The sequence below is a fragment of the Ostrinia furnacalis genome, unplaced genomic scaffold, assembly GCF_004193835.3.
Source record: "Ostrinia furnacalis isolate ACB-3 unplaced genomic scaffold, ASM419383v2 OfSCF2811, whole genome shotgun sequence".
Taxonomy (NCBI): domain Eukaryota; kingdom Metazoa; phylum Arthropoda; class Insecta; order Lepidoptera; family Crambidae; genus Ostrinia; species Ostrinia furnacalis.
In genome coordinates, this window is record NW_021133050.1 from 160645 (window position 1) to 167250 (window position 6606).

Here is a 6606-nt window from a genome sequence, read left to right on the forward strand (position 1 = left end):
TTTATAAAGTGGTAAAGGGCCATTGAGTTATAATGTATGTAAAGGGCTGGTAATTTTTCTCATCCATGTCAGAAAACACCTGTCTAGTAGACATAGAGGGATAGGTCTTCAGTTTTTTTTTTTTTTTCAGTGTTTGTGCAATGTCTTTCGACCATAATCATTGCCAAAATTCTGAATACAAAACCTTTTTTTCTCCTTTTATACTCGCCATTGCGCGTCCGCGTACTTGTACGATTTTGTTGTAATTTCAATTAAAATTACAAGTTAAACCAAGTGTTATGAAATTAGATTAGATCTATCATCTCTAATACTATCTGCATGCCTATACACGGTCTGTGAGTTTGTATGTTTTAATTACATGTCTATGTTTACATGCGTTACGGGAATTAATAGCCTGACTGCTGCGTAATTTAATAAAACTATAAGTAGGCGCGCACACCGTTGATTTTTAGTTGGCCGATAGTTGTGCCCGATTTTAAATTGTATGAAGAATCGGCCAAATCGAATCGGCGTAGTGTGCGCACTCCCATACATGCCCATACTGATCAACTGCCCTACTAAACTATCGGCCGACGAAAACTCAACGGTGTGCGCCTACTCTAAAATTACGACAACAATTTAATAATGCAGGGGTATTACGCACACTGAGGGATTAGTGAACTCGAGTCGGTATCTCCTCGGGGGGATGCGCGATGCCAACCTACATCAAATGTATGAAAAGTTTAGTTTTTTAACGTTTCCCGCTAGGGGCGCTGTACAATCCGTCATACATTAAGGCTGAGTTGCACCACCTAATTTTGACCGTACCTAACTTTGATGATAACCGGTGTTTTATGTATGGAGTTTGACAGATTTTTGATGTTTGTCAAAGTTAAAGTAAGATGGTACAACCCGGCCTTAATATCATTTTTTGTCATGTTGTAAACTCACACTAGGCCCTCAGCAGTGGCACCCGCGGAAGACCGCTTCTTGACACGCCCGTAAGAGTTTGTCAAGATAAATGCTGAGCGGCAGCCTTTTGACGCAGTGGCTTCGTAATTGTTCTTTGTTTTTACTTATTTTTTTATTCTCGTTGTATCGTTATGTTGTTGTCTATTTATTTACTAAGTACTGTGTCAATAAAGTTTTTCTATTCTATTCTATAAACGGCGTAGTTTCCGCTTTCAGCCTATCCCATAAACCTTCGTTCGTAAGAAACGTCGATGTTACTTTGATCAATGTTTCTCCGAAGATCCTGCTCACTAGTTGATTTGTGGCTTTTTCACACCTCACGGGTTTCGTAGTAAATCAGGTTCTTTCTTTCGAAGTGTTATTTTTCGGACTTTGAATGAACCACTTTTCTGTTTGTCGTAGTTATTTGACAACCGTGTTAAGTGTTTATCAAACTTTTACAATGAAATTGGATTTTTGAATGGATACTAAATCCTTTTATTTATTTTTAGAGTTCCTTATCCATATGGTGAAAACGAGGCCCTATTATTTTACTTATTTATAAGGCCAACCAACAAGACAGCCCGTATTCACAAACGATGCTTGCTGAAGTGAGGCAGCAAATCGAACGCACAACGTTGAATAGAGCTCTGTGATTGGTTCGTGTATCACCCTTTGCGTCCACACGCACTATGAGACCTCACTAATGTTTGTCAATACAGGCGACCTCTGTCAATTTTCACAACATTTTTGAACTTAATCTAAGAGCTGCCTTAATTAAAAATTCTTCATCTCTTGGTTTTGTACTCGTACTATGCAGTATCTAGTTTATACGTCCTTGGTGTAACTTAGAAGCTGTAGCCAGCGATCCGTTGGATGGGTAACCTAAATACACTCGACGGCACATCAAGTGTGACAGTTGCACTGCAAAAGTCACTCTTATTATGCAGAAAATAAGGTCTCGAGGTCAACATATTACATCTAACGTGATGTGTATTACAGAAGTCATGCTTGTCTGGCATGACGGAGATCAGAAGCATGGTACCTATAACATAATAAGAATGGTATAGAGATGCGTGCTCTTACATTTCAGTATATTATATTAATGCTATTATTACGCTACAAAAAACAGATATTGACAGTACTAAATCATTGTTATGTGGAAGTCCTTGGGGAAGGCCTTTGTCCAGCTGTGGACGTCATTTTTGGCTGAAACGAACGATATAGTCTATTATTCTACATGATCAAATCAAAAGAGGAATACAAATAATCAAATTTATTATACTGTAACAACTGGCATGTTTTTGACAGGTAGGTACATTAGGATCGACCTGGACAAGGCACATGTCAAATTAGAATGGAATATAGAAGTTGGCTTGACCATGATCTAGATTGAAGGTTTAGGAGTGGCTTTTAAACATAATTAGGTCATCAAAATGTAGGTACAAACAGTCTCTACCACATTTACTTACAATCGTTTTTGCTACGGAAATATAATTCAAATTAGGAAAATATCGTGTGGGATAAAAAAAATATTACTTACCCCATTTACAACTAACTATAGCTTAGGGTATTGGCTGACTACTCTATGAAAGTTAGAGCGTGTCTTTTGACTTTTATTTTTATTTTTTAATTCAGTTTCTCGTGGATAGAGCAATGCGTAAAATGCAATACAGCCTTCAAGCATGACCTCCCATGAACCCAGCCAAATGAGTCTAATTTAGGTGCACAGACAAACAATAACCGATTACAGTAATCGATAACATTCGGTACGGCTAGTGACACCACACGACGCTATTTGGCAGGATTGACCAGGGCCCCGATTACGCTAAAAATTTTCATCTTCGACGTGCCCGGACGACGAACGAACATCAGCTGTTTTGACAAATCCGTATCGCGATGTCGTTTTGACAGCTAGTTGAAACGAAGCATAGACGTAAACGTAAAGCTAAATATTATCTCATGTGACAATGAAAATACTAGTAGGAAGGTACGTCCATTACCGTGATACCGAATTTGCACCTCAGCTGGAATGAAAAACTGGAGAAGAAGCGCGTATGTATTGGAGACGTTAAAAATTAGCGTAATCGGGGTACTGTGGGTCTAAACAAAGTGCACATTTCGATCGCAAACCAGTCGAAAAGTGGTCGAAAAGCCTTTTTTTATATGGAGTTTTGACGGATTCGATTGATTCGATCAAAAAGTGCATTTTGACTAGGGGGGCTGGGGGCGTAGTGTGAGTTTACGTCAAACGCAGTCGAAGTAGACTGATCGAAGATTTTAGTTCTTAAAAGTTTCCGCTAGGGGCGCTGTAAAATCCGTCATACATTTAGTGTCACGTAATGCGTTTGACGTAAACTCACACTACGCCCCCTGATTTGAAAGGATCGATAAAAATAAAAGCGGCGGGATTATTACGAATATCAGCAACCGGTTCTTACTTTTACAATTACAACGCAACTGCGAAAAATTTATGGAAACTAACGCAACCTGTAAATTGAACGCGGCGCTGTCATCGGTTGCGTATCAATCTCGTTTCTATTAAACAACTAGCAACCGCGTTGCTAAGAATTAATATTAATTTAATATTTGAATTTTCGCCTTGATATTTTGTACTAGTCTGAGTATTTTACATCTGTAATAGTATGTTTCTACAAAAAAAAAGTATTTAGAATATTTACATCCATTGTCTGACACCCATATGATAGTTGTACTTTGCAAGTTTGGGAATACGGGACTGTCCACAAAGTGCCTCAATCGTAGCCATCCCAGTGATCGAGTGGATGCACCGACCACAGTTGCGCAAGAGTGCAGCAACTCGGGCGAGGTGAATGACAGCGCCCTCGGTAACCAGAAACCGAAACTAGGTGACACAATGTTTGGTCAGTAACAGTATGGAAGGTGGAAACTAGGAATTATAGACCGACAAAGATGATACAATTTAAAAGGGTAAATGAACTTTACTGCTGCAAATATGCTTTAAAATATCTATACTCTATATTATAAAACTGAAGAGTTTTGTTTGTTTGCTTACTTGAACGCGCTAATATCAGGAACTATACTGGTCCGATTTGAAAAAATATTTTTGTGTTAGATAGCCCATTATTTTATCGAGGAAAGCTTTAGGTTATACATAATAACATCACCCTATAGCCAATGATAGAGACAGAGCATTAAAGAAAAATGTTGCAAAAACGGAAAATCCAAACTATTTTCACGCGTACGAAGTCGCGGGTAGAGCTAGTCTCTAAATAAACCATTCATGATCAAAACCAAACAATCAGTCAGTCCATTGAATAACAAATTAGTGAATTATGCAACGTCAACGGACGTCGGACATCGAACGGTTTTGACGGCTCGTCCGAGCAGACATCCATACAAAGGAGCCCGTACTGATGGACAAGTTTGTCGATGTTGCCACCTAAATCGATAATGTCGATGTTATTTACTACTCTGTCCACATGATGATATAACAAGTTAACTAACTCTAATACCAACTTGGCCATTACTAACAGTATCGTAAAACCGTTGATACTTATTTACTTGAGATTGTATGTATTTTGTGAACTTTTTAAGATCGACCTCACCATGTCTTTTCAGCGATCTCTCATAAACTAAACTCATCAAATAAATGTGGAAACTATTTACTATTTAGATTAAAAATGCTCTACACTTCGATAGGTTTGGCTCAAAAGTCAACTGGGAGAGTAACTAAACTATATGACGTTAAGTTTGCCTTTTGTACTGCATTTTTTTGTGTGTGCAATAAAGTTTTTACTGTTAGTTACTTAGCCATTGTTTTCTGTCATCCTAAAGGTCATACATAAATGAACCACCGCTGCACCGTAGCCTATCGAAAATCTATCGATACTTTTACCCAGCCAGCACTACAGCAGCCATTACACAACAGCACAACACTTGTTGGACTTGTTAAACACTTCCGAATGTCTTGTATTATTGTGTATTGTTATCTGCCTGCGAAATTTTCTTCTTTATTTGTCTAATAAGAGAATAAATGAATAATTCATGTTTAGAACTTGCGGACATAACAGAATAATTGCTCGTAGGTGTTATTTAGGTTCATATGAGTATTAAAATTATAATTGTATATTTATGCGTGATCTTATTCTTATTAGAAACTTGTAAAATGAAATCTATGTTATAATAAATAATAATAACAATAGGGTAAAACACGATAAACAGTAAAATTAAAAATAGATTTTATAACAACGATTATTGTAAGGTTTAGATTATTTAATTAACTGGCTATTTTGATTTTTAATGCATTTCGATACCTTGTTTCTTTATAATGAAAACTCTTGTTTACACTGATATTTATACTAGTGTGACTGGATGGGAATTTTTTCCCAACTCAACTTTTTTCCCAACAAGGTATGACTCGTATAGAACAATTTTTCTTTTTTTTTCTGTCGGCCATTTTGTGTACGAACGGAGTACTATGCCTAGAGGTCCCGGATTCGAATTCCGAAATGATGAATTTTAATTTCTGTGACGGGTCTGGGTGTTTTCTATGTATAAATGTATTTACAAATAAAAAACAAAAAAAGGACCTAAGTATGTTTATATCCGTCGTCTAGTACCCATAGTACAAGCTTTGCTTAGTTTGGGACTAGACTAGAGGCGCAGTATAAAATGTCCAAGGATATTTATTTAACTTTTAATTTTTCTAGCAACCTAATAAAGCTAAAATTAACCTAGGTCTGCGCTTGCGCCTGCATTGCGAAATCATTTGGTAATAGCTACAGACAAAGATGTAGGAAGTGTGCAGACCTCGTGACCCCGATTCAATCAGTTAGGGGCCATCCATAAAGTACGTCACACGAATTTTATGATTTTTTGACCCCTCCCCCGTCCTTGTCACAGGTGGTCACATTTCTGAAACCCCCCCTCCCTAGTGTGACGTCACATGTTTTGCAATTTCACATCGAAAAATTATTAAATTAACAAAAAAATAACAACAAATAGAAACAATAAAATCACGCGCGAGGTACGGTGCGTTTGGTGGCATTATAGGCCAGTATAATTAGATTTTAAATCTGAAATAATACCTACAAAAGATTTTATTGATTTAATGGCTTCATTGGTTGCACATAGACTCTCTTAGGTTTTCGACTTCGACGGAGTTGTGCTTAAGTGGTAGGGGTATTTTTAGTTTAATTTATATTTCAAATTACGCGATTAGTACCTCTAGATATTATATTAGATTTTGAAATGTGACGTCACGAAACTTTGGACCCCTCCCACCCCTTGTCACACCATGTCACACTTTGTCGACCCCCTCCCCCCCTCTTTACGTGTGACGTACTTTATGGATGACCCCTTATCACAACAGGTTTATGCACTTTTAACTTTTGATTGCTGAGTGCAGTAAATTATTAGTACTTTCTTTTTTTGAGACCAAACAGGTAAAAGTATACCATCACTAGATATTATAAAACAAAGTCGGTTTCCTGTCTGTCTGTCCTTAATCCCTATGTATGCTTAGATCTTTAAAACTACGCAACGGATTTTGATGCGGTTTTATTTAATAGATAGAGTGATTCATTAGAAAGGGTTTTAAGTATAATTTGTACCTGTGCGAAGCAGGGGCGGGTCGCTAGTCTTTTAATATAATAATCTTATTATTTATATCACAATTGTCATTTTTACTGTTCC